At 44.8% G+C, this 23,192-nt stretch overlaps 2 long non-coding RNA genes across 2 annotated transcripts in view; one reads left to right on the forward strand and one right to left on the reverse strand.

The window, feature by feature from the left end:
• The window catches only part of LOC144685944 (uncharacterized), a 137,019-nt gene that overhangs the window by 17,106 nt on the left and 96,721 nt on the right, over window positions 1-23,192 (reverse strand). The window lies entirely within an intron of this gene.
• LOC144685946 (uncharacterized) overlaps window positions 6,597-23,192 on the forward strand; it is a 34,196-nt gene continuing 17,600 nt past the window's right edge. Inside the window, exon 1 of the long non-coding RNA XR_013577823.1 lies at window positions 6,597-7,766. This is a non-coding gene — a long non-coding RNA (uncharacterized LOC144685946). The remainder of the gene's footprint in view (window positions 7,767-23,192) is intronic.

Raw genomic sequence — 23,192 nt, forward strand, 5'->3', positions numbered from 1 at the left:
TGCTCCTATGTCTTATGGTCTACTCGCCATGATGTTATATCAGCAGACCAATCCATGCATGCTTGTCACGAATCGCCATGAACATGGCAACAATGTAGTTCTATAGTTTAAAAATCAATCACTAATCTGTGTTTTCTTTCCTTTATCCTATTTTGTATTCATGCTGTCACTTCCCTTTAATCCCATGGGCTTTAATTTTGCTAATGTCTATTATATGGAACATTGTCAAATGCCATTATTTCTGTCCATATTCACAACATCAATCACACCATCCAGATCAACCCCTTCCACTACTTCGTCAAAAACCTTGATCAAGTTAGTCAAACACCATTAAGAAATCTATTCTGACTTTCATTTATTTATTTATTTTTCCAAATGTCAATCAATTTTGTTCCGAATTATTGTTCAGTTTCTCCATCATCGACATTAGACCTGTAGTTGTTGGATTTAATCGCTCTCCATTTTTTTAAACAGGATGTAACCTTTGCAATCCTTCAGTTCTTTGACACCACCCAAATCCAAGGAGGATTTGTGGGGTATCATTTTGGTCAATGAATGAAAACAGGTGCTAAATGGGTGCAATGCTGATGAAACTAGGCCATTTGAAAGTCTGAGCTAAGAGCAAAATACTGTGGATGCTGGAAATCTGAAACAAAAACAGAAAATGCTGGTAAAACTCAGCAGGCCTAACAGCATCTGGGGAGAGAAAGACAGAGTTAACGTTTCGAGTCCGTATGAATATATGGACTCTGTTTTTCTCTCTACAGATGCTGTTAGACCTGCTGTGTTTTTGCAGCATTTTCTGTTTTTGTTGTATTTGAAAATCTGGATTGAATATGCAATTTTTGCCCTAATTGCTGATTATCATTGCTTGAACTTGAACCAGAGACCTGTAGGTTTAGCACTCAAATGCTGATTAGATGCAATTTCTGTGGAGCAATAGATGTGGGCTCCTCTCATCCGCCACTAGTGAAAGTGTGGAGTGCTGCCTGGCACATAGCAACATGTTGCAGGGTGGCCCAGGGACTAAGTGAGACAGATCACAAGTTCGCAGACTTGGCATTGGAGGTCCAGAGGAGGAGGGATGCCTTGGACTTGCAGGGGAGATGGATGTCACTTTGCTCTCCTTTCCCTCTCTCTCTCAGAAAATAGTGCTGCTCTGCCTCATGTCCTTCTATAGTCTTCACTCTGATCAAAGGGGCAGTTCTAAAATAATGGCTATGACCAAACACTCCTTTTTTTCTGGTGATTCCTATGAAGTGGAGTAACACAGCATTAATCTTTTCATGTGAAGTCCCCCTCAGAGAATTTCCAGAATAGGCATTGCTTGAGTGTTCATTAAGTCTTGGCAAAGACTAGATGTCTCCCAATGTGTTTCAGTGATCCTCTTTGCAGCTCAAGCAGCAATGAACATGAAATGGTGAGAATCCCTTTATGCAGTGCTTGAAATCAATGTTAACACCACTTTTACTCACAAACAGCCGGTTGCTGTTTAAGGAGGGCATTAAGATAAGTGCCAAAAAGCCATGAAGCCTCTTTAGTGATCACTAGGCGGCATTTTGATCTGAGTATTTCTTCTCAGGCCCAGATCCTGCTGTTGTGATGAAATGCCAGTTGGTAACACACAAATGTTGGTGGTGGGACCTGGAGGGAGATTTTTGAAGAAGTGGCCTGTAAAGTGGCTGCCTCCGGGAGCCGCATCCAACTAAGGACGGTGGGTGGGCTGCCAAGTTTGGAGGGCCAACAGGAGACACCCTCTGAAGACTTTTAAACGTGTGAAATTAAAATGTGACTACCTCACAGGATGATCTGTGGCCGCAGTGGTGGCCATTTGGCAATTGTGGCTGCAGGGATATGGGGAGATTACATTAAGTATTGCATCCCCTTGGCCTACCCCTGGAAGGCCTTCTCCATCCTACGGACAGCCTCCTGACTCAATGGGTATTCCTTACACTGGCTGGAAAACCCTGACGGTGTCAGGAGAGTGCCCTTACTTAAGCCCTCAAAGGACTGAATTAGCTACCCACCACAACTGGTCGGGTGACCAGTCCTGGTGTCACCCCACCTCCTACAGAATCCTTCAAAGGCAGAAACATATCTTTGAGCCATCCTGATGGGATTTCTTTTCTGTTTTTGGGCCACCATGCTTCCAGGCTTGCCTCGATGGGCCTTGAAGATTTCGCCCTAAAGTGCCAATCTTCCCACTAAACAAGCCTCTGGGTGATTATTCCTAGTACAGGTAATACTCCTCGATGACGTCTTGTGTTAAACCCATGTTAAACCAGTGTTTCATCTCAAGACCCCATCTTGGTGACTTTGGAGGATCGTTAGCAACTGAACAGGCTAACAAAAATCATCCCTGTGGTCTTTAGCAGGTCTCAGATTTTTGAAGCTGTATTTGACACCTGTGTGTTGGTCAGTTTTTGTCAGTTTTCCAGTTTGCCATGTTTGTTCCTTTATCACTTCCCTTCTCTAGCCCACGTAAACAGATATTGTTCATAAGACCAGGAAATCCTCTGCACTCAAGGTTCACGCCAAATTTCCAAATCTGGGACTACAGCAGAGTTTGAGCCTGGACCCTAGAAAATGGGCTAGGCCTCTTTCAAGCAATCCTAACACAAATTTTCCTGTAAAGTTAAGTTTCTTTTGTGAGGTTTAATGGCCTGTTTCTGCACCATATCTCCTGTGTAACACGTAACAGTGTATAGGCCCCCAAACAGTCAGAGAGAAATAGAAGAGCAGATATGTAGGCAAATTTCAGAGAAGTGTAAAAATAATAGGATAGTAATAGTGGGGGATTTCAACTTCCCCAACATTAACTGCGTTAGTCATAGTGTGATAGATTTAGAGGGAACAGAATTCTTAAAATGCATCCAGGAGAGCTTTTTAAGCCAGTACATAGAAGGTCTTACAAGAGGCCTGGACTTAATTTTAGGGATTGAAGCCAGGCAAGTGGTAGAGGTGGCAGTGTGGGGGAGCATTTTGCAGATAGTGATCATATCTCCGTTAGATTCAAGGTTGTTATGGAAAAGGACAAGGATGGGCCAGAAATCAGAGTTCTAAATTGGGGGAAGGCCGATTTTAATAAGAACAGATATGATTTGGCCAGAGTGGACTGGGAGCAGCTACTTTTAGGTAAATCTGCGTCAGAGTAGTGGGACTCATTCAAGAAGGAAATAAGGAGAGTACAGGGCCAAAATATTCCAAAAAAGATAAAGGGTGGAACCAACAAATCCAGGGAACCCTGGATGTTGAGGGATATACAGGATTGGATAAAGAGAAAAAGGGAGGCTTATGGTAGATACCGAGGGCTCAAAACAGCGGAAGCCCGGGAGGAGTATAGAAAGTGTAGGGGGGATCTTAAAAAGAAATTAGGAGAGCAAAAAGGGGGTATGAAAAATATTGGCAGGTAAAATAAAGGAAAATCCAAAGTTATTTTACAAGTACATTAAGAGTAAGAGGATAACTAGGGAAAGAGTAGGGCCCAGTAAGGACCATAGTGGTAATTTGTGTGTGGAGCCGGAAGACGTAGGTAGGGTTCTAAATTAATACTTTGTGTCAGTGTTCACAAGTGAGATGGACAACGTGGGGAATGGAAATCAGGCAGAAGGACTGTGATATAATTAAAGAAATTAGCATAGAAAGGGAGGAAGTTCTAAGTGGTCTGGCAGGCTTAAAAGTAGATAAATCTCCAGGCCCGGATGAAATGTATCCCAGGCTGTTGAATGAGGCAAGGGAGGAGATAGCAGAGGCGCTGGCAATAATTTTCAATACCTCTCTGGTCACAGGAGAGGTGCCAGAGGACTGGAGGACAGCCAATGTGGTACCGTTAATCAAGAAGGGAAGAAGGGATAAACCAGGGAACTACAGGCCAGTCAGGCTAACTTCAGTGGTGGGGAAACTATTGGAAACAATTGTGAGGGACAGAATTAATCTACACTTGGAGAGGCAGGGATTAATCAAGGACAGTCAGCATGGTTTTGTTAAGGGGAGGTCATGTCTGACCAATTTGATTGAATTTTTCGAAGAGGTGACCAAGTGTGTAGATGAGGACAATACATTTGACGTAGTCTACTTGGACTTTAGCAAGGCTTTTAATAAGGTCCCACATGGGAGACTGATAACAAAGATAAGAGCCCATGGGATCCAAGGCAGTTTGGCAAATTGGATCCAGAATTGGCTGAGTGGCAGAAGCAGAGGGTGATAGTCGAGGGGTGTTTTTGTGACTGGATGCCTGTGTCCAGTGGGTTTCTACAGGGATTGGTGTTGGGTCCCTTGCTGTTTGTGGTATATATAAACGATTTAGGCTTGAATGTAGGAGGGTTGATCAGGAAGTTCGCGGATTACACGAAAATTGGTGGGGTGCTAAATAGTGAGGAGGATAGCCTTAGATTACAGGAGGATATAGATGGGCTGATCAGTGGCAAATGGAATTTAATCCGGATAAGTGTGAGGTGATGCACTTGGGCAGGACAAACAAGGCACGGGAATACATGATGAATGGTAGGACCCTGGGAAGTACCGAGGATCAAAGGGACCTTGGTGTGCATGTCCACTCGTCCCTTAAGGTTGCGGGACAGGTAGATAAGGTGGTTAAGAAGGCATATGGGATACTTGCCTTTATTAGCTGAGGCATAGAATATAAGAGCAGGGAGGCTATGCTGGAACTGAATAAAACGCTGGTTAGGCCACAGCTAGAGTGCTGCGTGCAGTTCTGGAATCCGCATTAGAGGAAGGATGTGATTGCACTAGAGCGAGTGCAGAGGAGATTTACCAGGAATTTGCCTGGGCTGGAGAGTTTTAGTTATGAGGAGAAATTGGATAGACTGGGGTTATTTTCCCTGGAGCAGAGGAGGTTGAGAGGGGACATGATTGAGGTGTATAAACTTATGAGGGGCATAGATAGGGTGAACAGGAAGGAACTATTCCCCTTGGTGGAGGGATCAATAACCAGGGGGCATAGATTTAAGGTAAGGAGCAGGAGGTTTAGAGGGGATGTGAGGAAGAATATTTTCACCCAGAGAGTGGTCGGAATTTGGAATTCACTGTCTGAAAGGGTAGTCGAGGCAGAAACCCTCATAACATTTAAGAAGTATTTGGATGTGCACTTGCGATGCCGTGGCATACAAGGCTATGGGCCTCGTGCAGGAAAATGGGAGTAGAATAGTTAGGTACTTGTTTGACCGGCGCAGACTCAATGGGCCGAAGGGCCTTTTTCTGGGCTGTAGACCTGTGTGGCTCTGTGACTCTAAGCTTTCGTGTTTCCCAGATGGAAAAGCCAGTTTGGACCAGTATTCTTATTTCCCAGTTTTTACTGTTTTTTCCTTCGTGTTTGTGTTACATTGAGGACTTTGAAGCAGAAATTTCTGTGATGGACTGGGTACACCTGGGTCAGATTGGAGTTTCTGCTTGTGAGCTGCCGACCTCCCTACACTCTGTTCCGAACCCTGCGGTAGATTAATTTTTTCTGATTAGACGCCCACCATTTGAGTGCAACTGGTGTGGGTGAGGAATTTTACTAGGGCAAGCTGCTGAAAAGCTAACGGAACCATGGCCTCTGGAAAGTGATCAGAAACATTTTAAATTCTCTCCTTTCTTTTTCTGCTGGTTTTGTTCAATTACACTGATCAAGTGCATAGTTGCTGCCTTTGTATTTTTGGTACTATGGACACAGAGCTAAATGCTGGTAAGGGTGTAAATGAGGAAAATGAATCTCATGACACGCTTTGTTCATTTAGATGGTATTATATGCCCTTGAAAATGACGGTATTTCTGACAGAGTTGAAAACGGGCAGAACTCTGGTCTGCCCAAATTTTTGTACATCTGTAGCTGCCATGGTGGTCCAAAATCACAGCCTGGCCCAGGAACTTTTGGGTTCATAATTTTAGCGCTACACTTTTCAGATGGTGACAAAACAAGATGATGGATGATATCAATTTAAAAATGTTTTGAGCTATTTCCTTGGTTCCTCTTCACCTCTTGCTTATTAGTAGCCATTTTCTCATTCTTCCTATGTAGTTTACCTGCTTGGTTGCTGCTACTCATTTAGGCTCTGTCAATGTATTGGGAGAATGGGCCGATATTTCTCAAGTGATGTCCTTCCTACTTAGAAACGTGTAGTATTCTGCATGTGGGTACTTTGAATACTTAATACACATAGGGCAGGATTTTCCTGTCAGCGAGTGGGGGGGCGAGGCCGGCTTGCCGATGCGCTAAATGACGCGCGGTGATGTCGGACAGAACTCCTGATGTCCCCGCACTCCATTTAAATTTTCAGGTGGGCGGGGGCTCAGCAAAATCAGCTGTGTGCCCGCCGACCTGACATTGGCCTATTGAGGTCATTGACAGTGTCATTAAACTAATTAATGGGCCTGCCCGTCCAACCTTAAGGTTGGCGGGCAGGTCAGAAGCCCTGGCGGGCATTAGAAAAAGCATGAAACCTCATCCATGGGCGGGATGAGGTTTCATGTAGGTTTTAAAAAATTTAATTAAAGTTTTTTATAAAGTTCTGGACATGTCCCAACTCATGTGACAGTGTCACATGAGGAGACATGTCAGGGAATTTTTTTTTTCTATTTTTAATATTTTTGACAGTAGAGCCGATCTCCCTGAGGCAGCACTTAGCCTCAGGGAGATGAGTGCACTCTTTCGTGCGCGTGCGTGAAAGAGCATACTCTCGGGTTTAGGTATTTCCCCCCCACTTCCGCACAGGGAGCGCATAGCGCTTCCATGTAGACGTCACGCTGGGCGGGCGGGCCTTAATTGGCCTGCCCACATAAAATGGCAGCACATCCCCAGTTGGGGGCGCCGATCAGAGTCACGCCTCCACGCACCCGCACTTCAGCTTCCCCCCCCAATGGGGGGAAAATCCTGCCCATAAAGCCTGTCAGGAACAAAATTGAAGCCAGTGCTGAAAGAAAAAGATCTGGATGTTATCATGCATTATTCTCTAAAAGTTTATTACCAATGCCATGCCGTTATATCTAAAGCAAACATAGTACTAACTTGTATTCATAGGACAATTCACTTTAAAACAAATCGTATTGAGCATGTACAAAGCCTTAGTTATGCCTCATTTATAATACTGTGTCCAGTTTTTGTTGTTACATGGTGGGGGATGTTGAGGCTTTGGAGGGGGTTTAGAGGAGAGCCACAAGATTGATTCCCAGTTTAAAGAACTTCGGCTACCCAAGTATGCTTAAAGAGCTGTCCCTGTAGACTTTGAAGAAGCATAAATTTGGGCAATTTGATCCATGTATACTGAAGGGGTTAAATTGTGTTTATGTGGACAAATTATTTCAACGGGACCAGGGGTTACCTGTGAAAGCTACATGATAGCAGAATTAGGTTGCACGTTATGTGATTCTACCTTTCCCAGAAAGACACTTAGGTCACACAGGGTGGGTAGTGAGATTCTGTTCATGGTAGATAGGAGAATATGGAGAGGACTGGATGGACAAGTTGATCAAGTCCCGTCTGACTTTTTCTCTGTTTGTACTTCCTGTTCAATCATATTTCAATAAATTAGCATTCAGTTAACAGTGACTTGTGGCTTTTTAATGAAAATGAGTCATAAAGCTAGTGAGACTGGCAATGTCACATCAGTCCAGAATTTTCCGCAGTCACTGTTATTAATGTATCAATTGTCTAGCGACTTTTGGCAAGGAAGAGAATGCCCATGAATTGTGAAGCATCACAAGTTATGCTCAAGTTGTGCTGCTCTTCTGCTTGCCTTGGAAAAACAGAAGCTCACCCTTCACCTCCTGTGAGTTTCGTTGAATGCTGGATTTTTGCATTAATTGCAATTAAGCTCGCATCAAAAAGTCAAGAGCTGGTATTTAAAAGCATAAGCATATTTTGAATGACATTCTTACTATGCCAGCCAACTTCTGCAGCCCAGACAGGGAAAACTCATATCAAAACTGAATAAAAGCCTGATTGGGGACCATCCCTAATTTTCATTTCTTTCATATGAGTACAACAAATACTTATTTACCACTTACCTCAAATAAAAATACTAAAATAATGAAAATTAATGTATATAAATGCAAGATTAATCTCCATTTTAAATATAAAACGATAAATGCTATGCTAATCTTCATTGTGTTTTATTAGGATGGAAAATCTGGATGATATCTTATTTCCTTTCAGTTGTCTGTTATATGTTATCAAAAAGGTATGCATATTTTTTAGAACTCGTGAACGTTGCACAGCATTTTAGCAAGAAAAAGGGCTTTCCCAAAAATTTGTAAATGAGGAGGTTGTTGATTTGCTGGATGAGACAAAAATTGATAAAAACGAGCAACTAGAAAAATTGACAATGCTTAAAATGACGAAATCACCCAATCTTGATGGGATACATCTGAGTTTGCTGAGGGACAGGATAGGAATTCTGGAGGTACTGGCCACAATCTCCCGATCTCCATCGATACAGGAAAGGGTCCAGAGGGCTGGAGAACTGCAAGTGTTAAGGGGAGAAGGATAAACCTGCAAATTACAGACCAGTCAGTTTAACATCCATGGTGGGGAAGTTTTTAAAAACAATAATCTGGGAGAAAATTAACAGTCACTGGGACAAGCATGGACTAATAAAGGAGAATCAGGAAAGATTTGTTAATTGCAAATTGTGTTTGTCCAACTTCATTGAGTCTTTTGATGATGGGGCAGTGCAGCCAAAGTTGTGTATATTGACTTTGAAGAGGTTTGATAAAGAACCATATAATAGACTTGTCAGCAAAATTGAAGTCTCTGGGATAAAAGGGGCAGCAGCAGTATGGGTGCAAAATTGACTAAGGGATAGAAAATAGAGTTGTAGTGAATAGTTAATTTTCAGATTGGAGGAAGGTGTACAGTAGTGTTCCCCAGGGTTTAGTAACAGGGCCACTGTTGTTTTTGATATACATGGGGGTACAGGACACATCTTTGAAATTTGCAGACGGCATAATAGTGGGGAAGATAGTAATAGACTTCAAGAGTACACACAGAGATTGGTGGAATGGGCAGGCATATTGCAAATTGAATTCAGCACAGTTGGTCAGTCGTCAGGGTGGGGGGTGGGTGGTGGCGGGGGATGGGAGCAGCCAGTTGGTGGGGAGTGGGGTGGTGTTAGAATCATATCTCCCAAGACTGAATTTTTAATTTACAAAATGGAAGGACATGGCACAATCTGGACATTTGGATTTAACCTAGAATTTTTTTTTAAAAGATCATAAGTTCACCTTGGAACTGTCAGCAAGCAGGCCTCTTCCAGGAAATCACCTGACCTTTATGGTACTTCAGGAAGATCTGGTTGGTTGTTTTGAACTGCAATCATCTTAACTGATGGAGAAAAAAACTGAAAAGGAAGTTGGTAACTTGCTGGAAATCACATGGGTGAGAGGAAAAAAAAACTTAAGTTGTGAACTTGCTGGCTTTGAAGGCAGTCTTGTTGGGGAACAAGCTGAGGAAGGAAGGCTACCCTAGCTGGCTCCCTCTCTCTACCTTGCCTAAAATTGTGTGTGGCTATCAACCTGAAACCCAAGAACCTTCATCTGAGTGTAACTAGTCTACATTTGGACCTGCAAAGCTGAAAGCAGTTGCTGAGAACTTCCAGACATCCACCGAGGGAACTCTAGGTCGACAGTGTCGAAAACCTGCAGACTTTATCCTTTATTTTATAACAACCATTCTTCAAAGCCCATCTCTGCAGAGAGACTCTATGGCTAGGATTTCCTGGTCAGTGAGCGGGGAGCGGGGCCCGCTCACCGACGCGTAAAATGACGCGGGATGATGTCGGGCGGAACTCCTGACGTCACCCCGTGTCATTTCCATTTTCAGGCCAGCAGGGGTGCAGCCGAATCAGCTGTGTGCCCGCCGACCTGTCATTGGCCTATTGAGGCCATTGACAAAGTACTTAACGTAATTAAAGGACCTGCCCGTCCAATCTTAAGTTTGGCGGGCAGGCCGGGAGCCCCGGCGGACTTCAGAAAAAGCATGAAACCTTATCCGCGGGTGGGATGAGGTTTCATGTAGGTTTTTAAAAATTTAATAAAAGTGTTACTCGAAGTGATGGACATGTCCCAACTCAGTGTCACATGAGGGGACACGTCAGGGAAATTTTATTTTTCTATTTTTAACATTTTTTAATGTGGAGCCGATCTCCCAGAGGCAGCACTTACCCTCAGGGAGATGAGTGCGCTCTTTCGTGTGCATGCGTGAAAGGGTGCACTCTCTGCTGAGGGAATCCCCCCCTGCCGCACAGGGACTGCATAGCGCTTCCTGGCGGACGTCACGCTGTGCGGGCCTTAATTGGCCCGCCCACGTAAAATGGCGGCGCGCCCCCAATTGGGGGCGCCGATTGGAGGCGCGCCTCCATGTGCCCGATCTTGAACTCCCCCCCGACTGACAGGGGGAAAATTCTGCCCTATCTGTTTACCCTTTGTCTGCGTGTGTGTATGTGTGTGCATGCACGCTGGGGGAATTCTTTAGGAAAGGATAGTTATACTTCCCAATTACAATTGTGTTTTAACTAATACTTGCAACTTGTTAAAAGAAGTTTTGTTTTAAAATAAGTTAATCATTCTTGAGTTTTTTGAAAGAAGCCTGGTCAGAGTCTCTTTTCTTTTGGGTACCAGAGGTATAGGTACATAATTGGCCAATTTGGTGAGAAAGTTAAACATTTAAATTGATAGTACGGCCTGTGGAGTAGTGGGGCTTGATAAGTTGCCCACTCCACCCATCCCAATCGTAACCGTGGGGGATTCAGGCCAGCCGGGGTGTGGTGGTGGGTGAGTAGGTCAGCCGGGGGATGTCGGCCAGTTGGTGTTCTGGGCCTGGTGGAGGGTTGGTTAGGGTTTGGGGGAAGTCCCATAATGGGGGTGGGAATCCCCTGGGAGTGGGGGGGGAGTCCAATGGAGGGGGATTGGGGAAGTCCCATGGGGAGCCTGGGGGTGTCCTGTAGGGAGGCAATCCAGTGGGGGGCAGTAGTGGGGGGTGGGGGTGGGGTGGAGGGTGGCGGGGATGGTAGGGGAGAGGGGGTGTGGGTAGAGCCCTGTCAGTGGTTAATGTTTGGCTGTACAATAGTTACCAAGAATCTAGAAGTGGTTTTAATTCTTCTAATTTTATCTGGGTAACTATTGATGTATGACAATTGGAGCCATCTGAAATTTGCAATTTAAAATCACAATTCTCAGATGGTTCTCAGTGCAGGGCAATTGCCCATTGGAAGTTTGCACTTCCCAGGCAATTGCCATGCAATCCGTATCTTGGAAAATCTGGGGGACTCGCCTGCACATCTTTGGAACACCCCCCCAGATACCATGCCCTGGAGCTCGGACGTTATGGCCCATTGTGTCGAATTCCCGGCACCACACGTCAGGAGGGATGTGAAGGCTTTGGAGAGGGTACGGAGGAGATTTACTAGAATGGTTCAGGAATGAGTGATTAGAGTAACGTGGATAGATTGGAGATGCTGCGTTCTTCTCCTTGGAGCAGAGAAAGTTAGGAGGAGATTTGATAGAGCTTAAAACCATGAAGGCTTTAGATGGTGTGAATAAAGAAAAACTGTTTCCAATGGCTTGATAGTTTTTTTTATTTGTTCACGGGATGTGGGTGTCACTGGTAAGCATTGCCAGCATTCATTTCCCATCTTTAATTGCCCTTGAGATTGTTGTGGTAATCCTCCTTCCTGAACGGCTGTGCCTTTCAGGATTTTGACCCAACAATGTTGCAGGGATGGAGGTATATTCCATGTCAGGATGCTGTAAAACTTGGAGGGGATTATATACTTGAAGGTGGCATTCCTATGCATCTGCTGCCTTTGCACTTCTAGGAGGTAGAGGTCACAGGTTTGGAAGGTGCTGTTAAAGAAGCTTTGGTGAACTGCTGCAGTGCATCTTGTAGGTGATAAAGACTGCAGCCATGGTGCATGGGTGGTGGAGAGAGTAAATGTTTAAGGCAGTGGCTGAACTGCCGATCAAGCAGACTGCTTTGTCCTGGATGATATTGAGGTTCTCCAGTGTTGCTGGAGCTGCACTCATCCAGGTGAGTGGAGAGTATTCCATCAGTCTCTTGACTTGTGCTTGTAGATGGTGTCAGAGGTTAGTTTATCGCTGCAGAATTCCCACCTCCGACCTGCTCTTGCAGTCACAGTATTTATATAGCACATCAATGGTGATCCCCGGGACAGTAGAGGATTCAGCAGTGGTGGTCCTGTTGAATGTCAAGGGGCAGTGGTTAGACGCTCTCTTGTTGGAGATAGTCACTACCTGACAGTTGTGTGATGCAAATGCTACTTGCCACTAATCAGCTCTAGCCTGAAACTTGTCTAGGTCTTGTTACAAGTGGGCACAGACTGCTTCATTATCCGAGGAGTTGTGAATGGAACTGAACACTGTGCAAACACCCATGAACATTCCCACTTTGGACTTTTTTGCAGAAGGAAGGTCATTGATGTTGCAGCTGAAGATGGTTAGGCCGAGGATGTTTCCATGAGGAATTCCTGATAACCTGAAGGTGGAGGTTTAAAGTGGTTGGCAGAAGAACCAGAGACAATATGTGGAACGGCTGGTTAGGATTTGGAATTCACTGTCTGAGAGGGTGATGGGAACAGATTCAATCTTATCTTTCAAAAGGGAATTGGATGAATACTTAAAAGAGCAAAAGTTGCAGCAATATAGAGAAAGAATAGGGAAGTGGGACTAACTGGATTACTTCAAAAGAATCAAGGCAGACTCAATGGGCCGAATGGCCTCCTTCTGTGCTGTGCTATCTCATGATTCTTATCCTTGAAGTATTCAGAAATTATTTTGAGACAAATGTTTTTATTTCTAATTATAGTTATGCAGGATCCACTATAACCCGAACAATCTACCGGGTAATTTCCCTAGTATTTGGCACAAAAGTCCCTAAATCATCCAGTCATAAATGTTTAAGGGAGATCCTTGTGTTTGTGTGACCACAGCTTTACCCATATAGCAAACAGTGTGCTTCTGAGAAAAGCAACATTTTCAAACTATAGAGTTGACGCATGATTGACAGCAGCCACAGTAATGAATTAAAATGCTGTTGTTACTCACTACTTTTCAGTGGTCACTGGCAGGCCTCAAAGCTGAGAGAAAAGGGGTGAAGGATAACTCGCTGGGATTCCATGTCAGAAATTTTAATACATGTTGCTTTCGAATTTCCAAAGTGTGCTACTGCAGGGCAAAGCTCTCTATTAGAAATTGGAAAAAATCTCCCAAAATATATTCACCTTTGAGTTATTTCTTTCACTCTTTCTTAATATCCTGGCACATGCCACAGGACAAGAGTTTAAGTGCAATATCATTGAAAAACATAAGGAAGCATAGAATGAGAAGATAATTTGCTCCAAGCAAGCTTTTTCTTTTCACAGACTGTGTGTTTTATTCTGGAGTCTACACCTACCAATTTAATTGCCTGAGAGAAGGTCTGTATATAAATGTACTTGTCTCCAAGCGAACTTTTTTAAAAATCCATTTTAGATTTTTGTATACAATGCTGTAAACGCACTTTTTTGTAAAAGAAAGTACTTAACTCCAGCTGAACAGGAAAGTTGAAAGCTCAGATCTTAGCAGTGAACTACATCACCATCTGTTACTAAGACCATCCCCAGTAATGCTGCATGCCTGTGTCAGCTGTGATCACACAACGTTCACCCTATCTGTGCAGTGGTCCTCTGGAACTAACGAAAGATTCTGATTCATAATAAATGTTATGCATCCTGAAAATGATGGAATTTCCTGTACAGAGATGCTTCTCGCTGTGAGCTGGTCTTTTATCCCTGAGACCTGGGCCTGAACTTGTAGGGCATCGGGCGCGCGCAATCGGTGGGCCCGGGAGCAGCCGGGAAACAGACGCCCGATTGCAATCGGACCCCCACCACAATTTCATGCTGGTTGGCCAATTAACGGCCAGTCAGCGTGAAATGCGTGCTGAAAAGCTCAGCGCTGCTGGGGTGGGGGCGGGAAGAGGGTGGGCGATAACGTCACCGTGGGCGCGGGTAGCACTGTGAGAGAGCCCCCTGAAGGCAGACAGCTGCCTCAGGGAGCTGCAGACCTGCAAATGATGAAATAAAGGTGTAAAAAGCTGCAAAAAAACATGTCCATGCATCACAATTAAGCACCTGAAAGGGCACTTCACATAAATGCTGTCCATAGATATTTCTTTTTATTTTATTTCATAACGGAGATTTCATCCCGCCTTTGGATGAGCTTTGATGAAAAATGTAAAAGCCGCCTGGCTGATTCGTCTGTCCACCAACCATAAGTTGGACGGGCCATGAAAAATCGCAGACAATCGCGCTGTTAATGGGCTTAATTGCCCCTTTAATTGTTAGTGGGTGCGCTTCCAACTTTTGCATGTGCCCACCGAGCGAAATATCTTACGAGTGCACGATGACATTGGGACACTTGCCCGACATCATCTCGCGTGATTTTACGCCTGATCGGGTTGGGTGCATGCCCGCTCGCGGGTTGTAAAATTCGATCCAGACCGGTATGAAAATAGGAAAATATCTTTGCTGGTTGAAAGGATCTTACAAAACATTTTTGTGGACACTGTCAATCCAGTTCCTGATATGTAGCAGCCCTCAGCACAAAACTCCCCACAGTTCTCCACTGTAGATACAAAAGAAACTTGCCAGCACTGCTACTCAGCATATGTGACCTGTGAGCTTTACCTGTTGTTCTTTGTCTCCTCTTTATTTCCGTAACTCCATTATGCCACACATGAGTTTTTGTAACAGATCTTCACCTGAAATATTCCATTTAGTCTCTTTTCAAAACTGCGGTGTGCATTCAGCATTTTCTCTTTTTGACTCTAGTTTTGCACAAATGCACCATATATTAGCATTCCCACTGAAATAAAACCGAGAGTAGGGAAATTGAAGCATTGCACTAATAAAATATAAGCCGTGTGCTTCAGTAATTTGACCGTTTCCTCACAGAAATGATTTTGGTATTGTGTAATGCTTAAGGAGTATCTTTTAAAACAAATGGAATTTGAATAAGTTATAAATAGAAACACAGCAGGCTGCAAGCATTGAAGTATGTGCAGTAAAGCCAGATGATTCAATTTGGAGGATGTCACAATTCAGTCTATTTCCAACATTATTCTCAGCCCAATCTTATTAAACGTAAATCAGAAATGCTGAAAAAAAGAGATGGCAGAGCTTTTTGTCTTGCACTCGTCAGGACACCACAAGAATACCAATATAAGTCGAAAACAACAATTTATACTGTAAGAGAAGAGGGTGCTGATTGGTTGGCAAGTGATTGGTAGAGGCATTGCCATGGAGAATTTACCAGTGACTGACAATTAACTGCCAAGCATTGTCTGAAATTTAAACCAGGCAGCATGACCCTGATTGGTCAAGGCATTGCCATGAGGAATGCGTCGGCGAATGGCTGTCACTTATTTTGTTTAGCTGAAACAGATTCAATGTGGGTACGTGTTCTTTCTGTCTGCAAAGAACAGGGCCCTGTGTATTAATATATGTAGCTTGGGTACGGTCTGTACCTTGCCCGTTGCGAATAGCAGCTGGGGCACACTGTTTGATACGATCTGTCAGACCGTACCCAATCAGCCTGTGCTTGCAAATCTCAAAACAGTGTTGAATATTAGATGTGATTCTGCAATTGGACAACATTTGCTGAATAATCCTCAGTGTGCTAAGAATTACGCTGACAACCAATTTAAGATTGTCAGTTGGGCTTGCAGTGTGGCGCATTTGCATGTATTGGAAGCTACATATATCAATACACCAGGCCCTGTTCTTTGCAGACAGAAAAAACATTTACACATATTGCGCCTGTTTCAGTAAACAAAATAAATGGGCACCATTCGCTGACTCATTCCTCAGGGCAATGCCATGACTAATCAGGGACAAGCTGTCTGGTTTAAATTCCAGACAATGCTTGGCAATTAACTGTCAGTTGCCATCATCGTGCATTCCCCATGGCAATGCCTCTACCAATCAGAGTCCACTTGCCAACCCAATCAACACTCTCTTCTCATACAGTATAAATTGTTGTTTTCCCCTTACATTGGTATTCTTGCAAAGTGTCCTGATGAGTGCAAGATGAAAGGCTTCAACATGTCTCTTTTTTTAGCAATACTCAAGTTCTGTATTACCAAATGTCTAAACGTATGTGGGAAATGTCTCAACCCAATCCTATTAAATGTTAATTGTTCCTCCTTACCATTCAAACAGTGACATGTCAGGCAAGCCCCAGCTGTATTCCATACTCTTGATTTTTACCTCTTACAGGACTAAACCTGTTACTTCCTTTCAAGTTCCCTAGATTTCTGCACAGCTAGTCCCGGTCCACCATGAAACTTCAGCAGGAATGTGGTTGAAACCTTTAGCCACTTAACTGAACTTTCCATCACTGTTGTGGCAAATTTAGAGAAGCTGAGCAGGTTCCATAGTACCTTAATAATACTAGCTGCACATTTACTAATACTTTGTACAGCTGGGTAATCAGGGCCAATTGAGTATTATTAACACAGGCATCGGCAGGACAATTTCATGACAGTTGTATAGGAGTTAAACGGGACTATCACACCCAAGACCAGGTGCTGTGATGCTCAATTCTTATTTTATAACTGCAGAAATTATTTTGAATGTAACAGTTTTTTTTATTCATTCATGGGATGTGGGTGTCGCTGGCCAGGCCAGCATTTATTGCCCATCCCTAATCGCCCTTGAGAAGGTGGCGGTGAGCTGCTTTCTTAAACCGCTGCAGCCAATGTAGTGTAGGTACACCCACAGTGCTGTTAGGAAGGGAGTGCCAGGATTTTTACCCAGTGACAGTGAAGGAACAGCAATATATTTCCAAGGTGATATATTTCCAAGTCAGGAAAGTGTGTGGCTTGGAGGGGAACTTACAGGTGGTGGCGTCCCCATGTGTCTGCTCCCTTGTCCTTCTAGATGGTAGCATCATGGTTTTGGAAGGTGCTGCCCAAGCAGGCTTGGTGAGTTCCTGCAGTGCATCTTGTAGATAGTACACACTGCTGCTACTTTGGTGGATGGAGTGAATGTTTGTGGATGGGGTGCCAATCAAGTGGGCTACTTTGTCCTAGATTGTGCCAAGCTTCTTGAATGTTGTGGCAACTGCACTAATCCAGGCAAGTGGAGAGTATTCCATCACACTCCTGACTTGTGCCTTGTAGGTGGTGGACAGGCTTTGGGAAGACAGGAGGATCATCACAGGATTCCTAGCATCTGACCTGCTCTTGTAGCCAGTTAGAAAGGGCAGAGTTCAAAATAATTTGAAAAGGTAAACCAGTGAGAGAGAAAATCAACAGAAAATTTAAGTTAAGAAATTACAAGAGAAGTCCAACTAAGGTTAATATTTATGTTTAGTTTGACTAACTTTCTTAATTGTTATTGACACCCAGCTCGATGAGGTTGGCATGCCTGGCTTTTCTACACTTTGGAAATCTGTTCAACGTGAAGATCCAATTCATTGAAAAAAAAAGCACCATAATGCCTTTATATGTAAAAAAGTCTGCAAGTATTCCTCCACTCCATCACCCTTAATGGCAGTGCATTCCAGATCATAACCACATACCGCATAAAAAAAGTTCTTCCTGGCTCTCAGACAGCCAGCACAAACATGATAGGGTACATGGCCTCCTTCTTTCTGTAACCATTCTATGATTCTAGAATTGTTGCCTCATAAAATACAAGGGCCCCAAACTGAAACTTTGCACTGGGCCGCCAAAAGGGAAACATCGCTCTTGGAATTTAGAAGAGTAAGAGGCGACTCGATTGAAACGTGTAAGATCACAAGGGGACTTGACAGAGTGGATGTGGAAAGGATGTTTCCTCTTGTGGGAGAATCTAGATCTAATGGTCACTGTTTGAAAATAAGGGGTCGCCCATTTATGTCACCGTTGCTTCTTTTGCCAATCACCTTAAATTGGCTCTTGTCCTTTCTGCCAATGGGGACAGCTGTTCCCTATCCACTCTGCCTAGGTCCCTCATGATTTTGAACACCACTATCAAATCTCTCTCAACCTTCCCTTCTCTAAGGAGAACAGCCCAGCTCCTCCAATCTCTCCACATAACAGAACAATGCAACCATTCTTGGAAACCTTTTCTGCAGCCTATCTAAAACTTTCACACCCTTCCTCAAGTCTAGTGCCTGCCATTGGACACAATCCTCCAGTTGAGGCTGAACCAGTGTTTTATAAAGGTTCGTCATAACTTCCTTGCTTTTGCACCCTATGCCTCAATTTATATGAGAGATCTGAACAGAATAGATGGGGAGAAACTATTCCTACTCATGAAGGGATCAAGAACGAGTGGGGAAAAAAAATTAAAGCAATCTTCAAAAGATGCAAAAGCGATGTGAAAAAAAACTTTTTCATGCAGTGCGAGGTTAAGGTCTGGAATGCATGCCCAGAGAGTGCGGTGGAGGCAGATTCAATTGAAGCATTCAAAAGAGAACTGGACTGTTATTTGAAAAGGAACAATGTGCAGGGTTATGGGGAGAAAGGCACTAAGTAAATTGCTCATTCGGAGAGCCGGTGCAGACATGATGGGCCGAATAGCCTCCTTCTGAGCTGTAAAATTTCTGTGATTCTATTTTGTCCAGGATCCCATATACTTTTTAACAACTTTCTCAATCTGCCCTGCCACCTTCAATGATTTGTGCACATAATACCCCAAGGTATCGGTGTTCCCGCACTTGTTTCTTTAGAATTGTACCTTTTAGTTCATATTACCCCCACTTGTTCTTCAGACTAAAATGTATCACTGCTTTGCATTAAATCTCATCGACCATTTGGCTGCCCATTCCACCAGCTTCCCTATGTCCCCTATATCATTGTACTCCTCACAGTTCACAATATTTCCAAGTTTGCGTCTTCTGCAAGTTTTGAAATTGCGCCTGTACTCCCAAGTCTAGGTAATTAGTACATATAGATAAAAGCAGAGGTGCTACTACTAATCATGGAGAACCGCACTGTATGACCCCTGCAGGCCCCACTGTATATCTTCTTGCAGTCTGAGAAACAACCATTCACCATTACTGTCTGCTTTCTGCTACTCAGCCAACATCCATATCCATGCTGTCACCGTCTCTTTTGTTCCATGGGTTTCAACTTTGTTGGCAAGCCTATTAGGTGACACTTTGGCTCAGATTTTCACTCCTGGGTCAGGTAAATTCCCAGCTTTGCACATCCGACCTTTAAAAATGACAGCCCGCAGTTCCATTTTTTGGTTGGGGGAGGGTGGGGGTGGGGGTGGGGTAGCGGTGGGCTGGATTTGAAGTCAGGGTAGGCAAGCGTGGAAGTGGTGAGGGGTTGGAGGCGGCCAGCATGGGTTGGACAACTTGGGCGCATATAAAAAGCGCCCCTTCTGAAACGTCCATCTGAAAATTCTAAGAAGTCTGGGAAGTAAGTCTTTAATGCTGAACTTCTCAAGCTTTGGAGGAGACATTATTGGGTTCTCAGGAAAGTATCAAAGCTGTAAATGTCCAGCTATTAGATGATCCGAGAACAGATGGCCCATCATGGGCTTTCGCTGTGGAAAAATTGTCATTGCTGCTGCCTAATGAAAAGTGTGCTGAACTTTTGGGAGGGATCTTCTGGCTGGTCCTGGCAGTGGGAAAGGAGATTTCCATGGTTCGCCGGCTCTGCCTCGGGGAAACCGGCTGCGGGGGGCGGGGGGGGGGGGGGGGGGGGGGGGGGGGCGGCTGGAAAACTCTGGCCTCTGAGTGGATTCTCAAGACACAGCTGTGGAGATGGCATTGTCTTGCCACCGCTACTTAATGCAAATAATATGCAGTGGCTCGACTAGGTGGATGAATGAACAACATTGCCATGCTCATTATCCCATCCACTTGCCCTATTGCCACTCGTCCCTCTGGGTGTGCCCACACTGTGAAAGCTTGACCAGATCCCTCACATTTGCACAGTGTTGCAGCATGACAGCCTGAATAAAATGGAATAAGCCAGTCGGGCTGTCATTTGTCATTGAGGACAGCATGTCGCCTTGGAGTGATAGCCGCAACATACAGGACACCAAGCATATGTGCAGAGCCCTTCTCTCAACCACACCATTAACAATGAGTGAATGGGTGAAATTATGTAAATGTTTATGGCAAATAAGCACACAAAAGTGAATTAGAGCAATGAATTCTGATTTGCTCATGACCCTTTTCTCCTTACATTCTCATTAATAGAATGTAGCACAGAGGAGCTGCTTTGTAAGGGATGAGGCAAGTTACCCCATGATTTTCAGACCAGGAACTGCAAGTCTAAGTACAGGGGATCCAAAGGAGAAGAGAAATCATACACCCTGCTGGCCATTGGAAACCACCTGCCACTACCAAGAAGGCATGCGTTTGGACTGCAACAGCAGTGAGCACCACAGGAGACCACCAGCGATTGTGGATTCAGTGCCACAAAAGGTCCAGTGACCTGCTGTGTCCTGGCAAGACAAGTAGTTTGATTCGTAGGCACAGAGGTCCAAGGGAAGGGTCACATCTGCATGCTGCAGATAAGGTGCAAGACCTGTCAAATGATTCTCCGTCAACACTGAGGCTTGGATGTGTAATCAGCTAATGAAGCTGCACATTGAAACAGATGTCATTAGGCACTGCGAGAGCAATAACTCTGCGTGAACTAGATATGAGAGTAACATAAATTCCTGTTGTGGTTGCAGAACAAAAGAATGCCAAGGAGATGGGCCAGGCTCCTTGAGGCGCATGCGCTCAGTGGAGCAGGTGGAAATGGAGATTGCCTAGGTGCTTGACCAGCTGTCTGCTGGCAATGTTGAATCTCCAGTGGCAGGTGATATGGTGGAGTTGAGATTGCCTTGGCACATGGTGGTAATGGTGGAGGTCATGCTGTCACTTTGCTGAGCACAATGGGACGTTGGCATGAGAGAGAGCTCAAGGATGGAATTGTGTCATGAGGGCAGCGTGAGCATGCTTAAGGTAGTGGTGTGCACTAGACGTGCTTTCATTACAAGGAGGATTATACCTAAATATCTCATTTCTGTCTCAAATAGGTCCTAGCTTTGCTCAGTCTCCCCACCCCTCCCACAATCCCGTCCCAGGCCAGATCATCCCTTGGGCCCAAGAGGAGGAAGAGATGTCTGAGGAGGCAGAAACACATTACGCTAGCTCACACCCTGCCAACTCAGATACCAGCACATGGGAGAGATGTACCATGCATTTACAGTTGGTGGCACAGGATGAAGGGCACCACATCACAGTGCAGGAGGAGGCAGTCCCCTTTGGAAGCGGGAGGAAAGTCATGATGATGCTCCAATGGGCAGGAACGTGTAGCCTCAGAAGTCACCTTTTGGGGCACAGCATTTGTCCAATCAGAAGCAGATGGTTGGATATCTGGCAGAGTTCCCTGAGGCAGTGGGAGTTCTTGGACTGTGAATGGAGGAGTCCATCGCTGTCATGAGCTCCACATTGTCCTGGGGGCTCAACCGCATGAGCTCTGACCATGGGAAATTGGTCAATCTCATGGAGAGACACATGCAATAGCACTTGGAGCGGATGCAAGAGCAGTGTCTTGGCCAGGAAAGGGTGCAAGCCTCCCTCAGTAGCCTGGATCAGTCCGCTCAGAGTATGAGCACTGCCATTCATGGAATACATGTGGAGCTACGAACCCTTAACAGGACAGTCACACTGTTGGCACAGCAATTGCTGGATTGGATGACTGCTGCACCCCAGCAGGCAATCCCATCAACCCCACCTGAAGGCCATTCTAGGGCTGTGGAGGTCTCTGTGGAGGGTGAAGGTGGCAAGACCTTCTCAACAACCTCATCCTCCTCCACCTAATCAGTCCCTCTGCTAGAGCCTTCATCTGCTCCACATGTGCCAGTAACCACTGTTGCCAATGCAGCGATGCAGAGACCGCAGTCTGAAGGAGGTCCCCAACAGGTGCCTGTCAATGAGGCCGACCACCATGCTTCTCATTGCCCTTTAAACAGAGAAGTGAGCAGCCTGATTTCCACCTCCTCCAAGGCAACATGGAGGTGGGGGGGGGCACTTCATAGAAGTGTGCACACACGCAGGGCGCCGTCTGGCCTATAGCACTAATGGGGCCACCATGGCTCCACATTTCACATTGTATTTATCACATTTGAGCACTTTTGAATTTAGTTCATTTCACTTCTACAATACTCGGTGTGTGCTTGTACACTAGAGAACTCAAAAGGCATGTTAAAAATGTGATGTCGCCTCTTACCAGTTATATTGTGCGCGACATGCTGAGTTGCATCTCAACATGTCTTCACCAGAAGCAATGATGTGACCTGATTGGTGAGGCATAGAAGGGCTTCTTCCTTCTCTGCTGCATCACATAAAATTCCAGAGGTCAATGGCTCAAGCACTACAATGCCCCTTGTATCTTTCATTTTCCATTTAAGTGTACCTTTACGGGAGGCTTAGTGATCAGACTCCGCAACCAGATGCTGGACAGCAAGTGTATCTCAAGCATTAGTGCTGGGTGCTAGACGTTCAGCCGCATTGCAGTACTGCACTTTGGCCCAGGTGTGGGCATTGCAGCTCGGTAAGCCATATACTGTCCAGTTAATATTGGTCATCTGAAGTGCTCACTAAAGTGATTGTATTGGCATTGCAGGTGTCACAGGATGTGCTTTGTGCAGTTTGCAGAAGTATAAATGGAAGCCAGGACTAATGCACTTGGCACTCAGTTCTTTAACTGGCCCATTGGCCAGATTGGATGTTGCAAAAGTTATTTCAAGCAGCTGTGGCGGCACAGTTGTGTCATCATCATGCGTGAGATGCCATATCTGCATGTATGACACAACATACACTTGTAACAGCGTGTATAGGGTTTTAAGTCTTAATTTGTATCACTATCTGCATTGTGGGCATGGCTTGATTATGGACAAGTTGGCAGCATGGGTACCTCATTTACAGTCAGTGGCACTCATGTGAGGGGGGCAGGTTGTGACAGCTTTATTACCCTATGTGGTTGAAAGATGATGATGCCCATATTTATGATGACGAGGGTGGGGGATGGGCAGTCCCTTGAGTGAGTATGGTGTCAATATACAAGGATCTATGGGTGGAGGTATGCCACTAGGGACTATCTGACAGCATTTGTTATATTGGAGGACCTTATGAAAATCTATTTTGAATAAGGACCTGTCTGGCGATGAAGCCATCCTGCACGGCATCAGCCCTGCCTCTAT

The sequence above is a fragment of the Cetorhinus maximus genome, chromosome 10, assembly GCF_964194155.1.
Source record: "Cetorhinus maximus chromosome 10, sCetMax3.hap1.1, whole genome shotgun sequence".
NCBI lineage: Eukaryota > Metazoa > Chordata > Chondrichthyes > Lamniformes > Cetorhinidae > Cetorhinus > Cetorhinus maximus.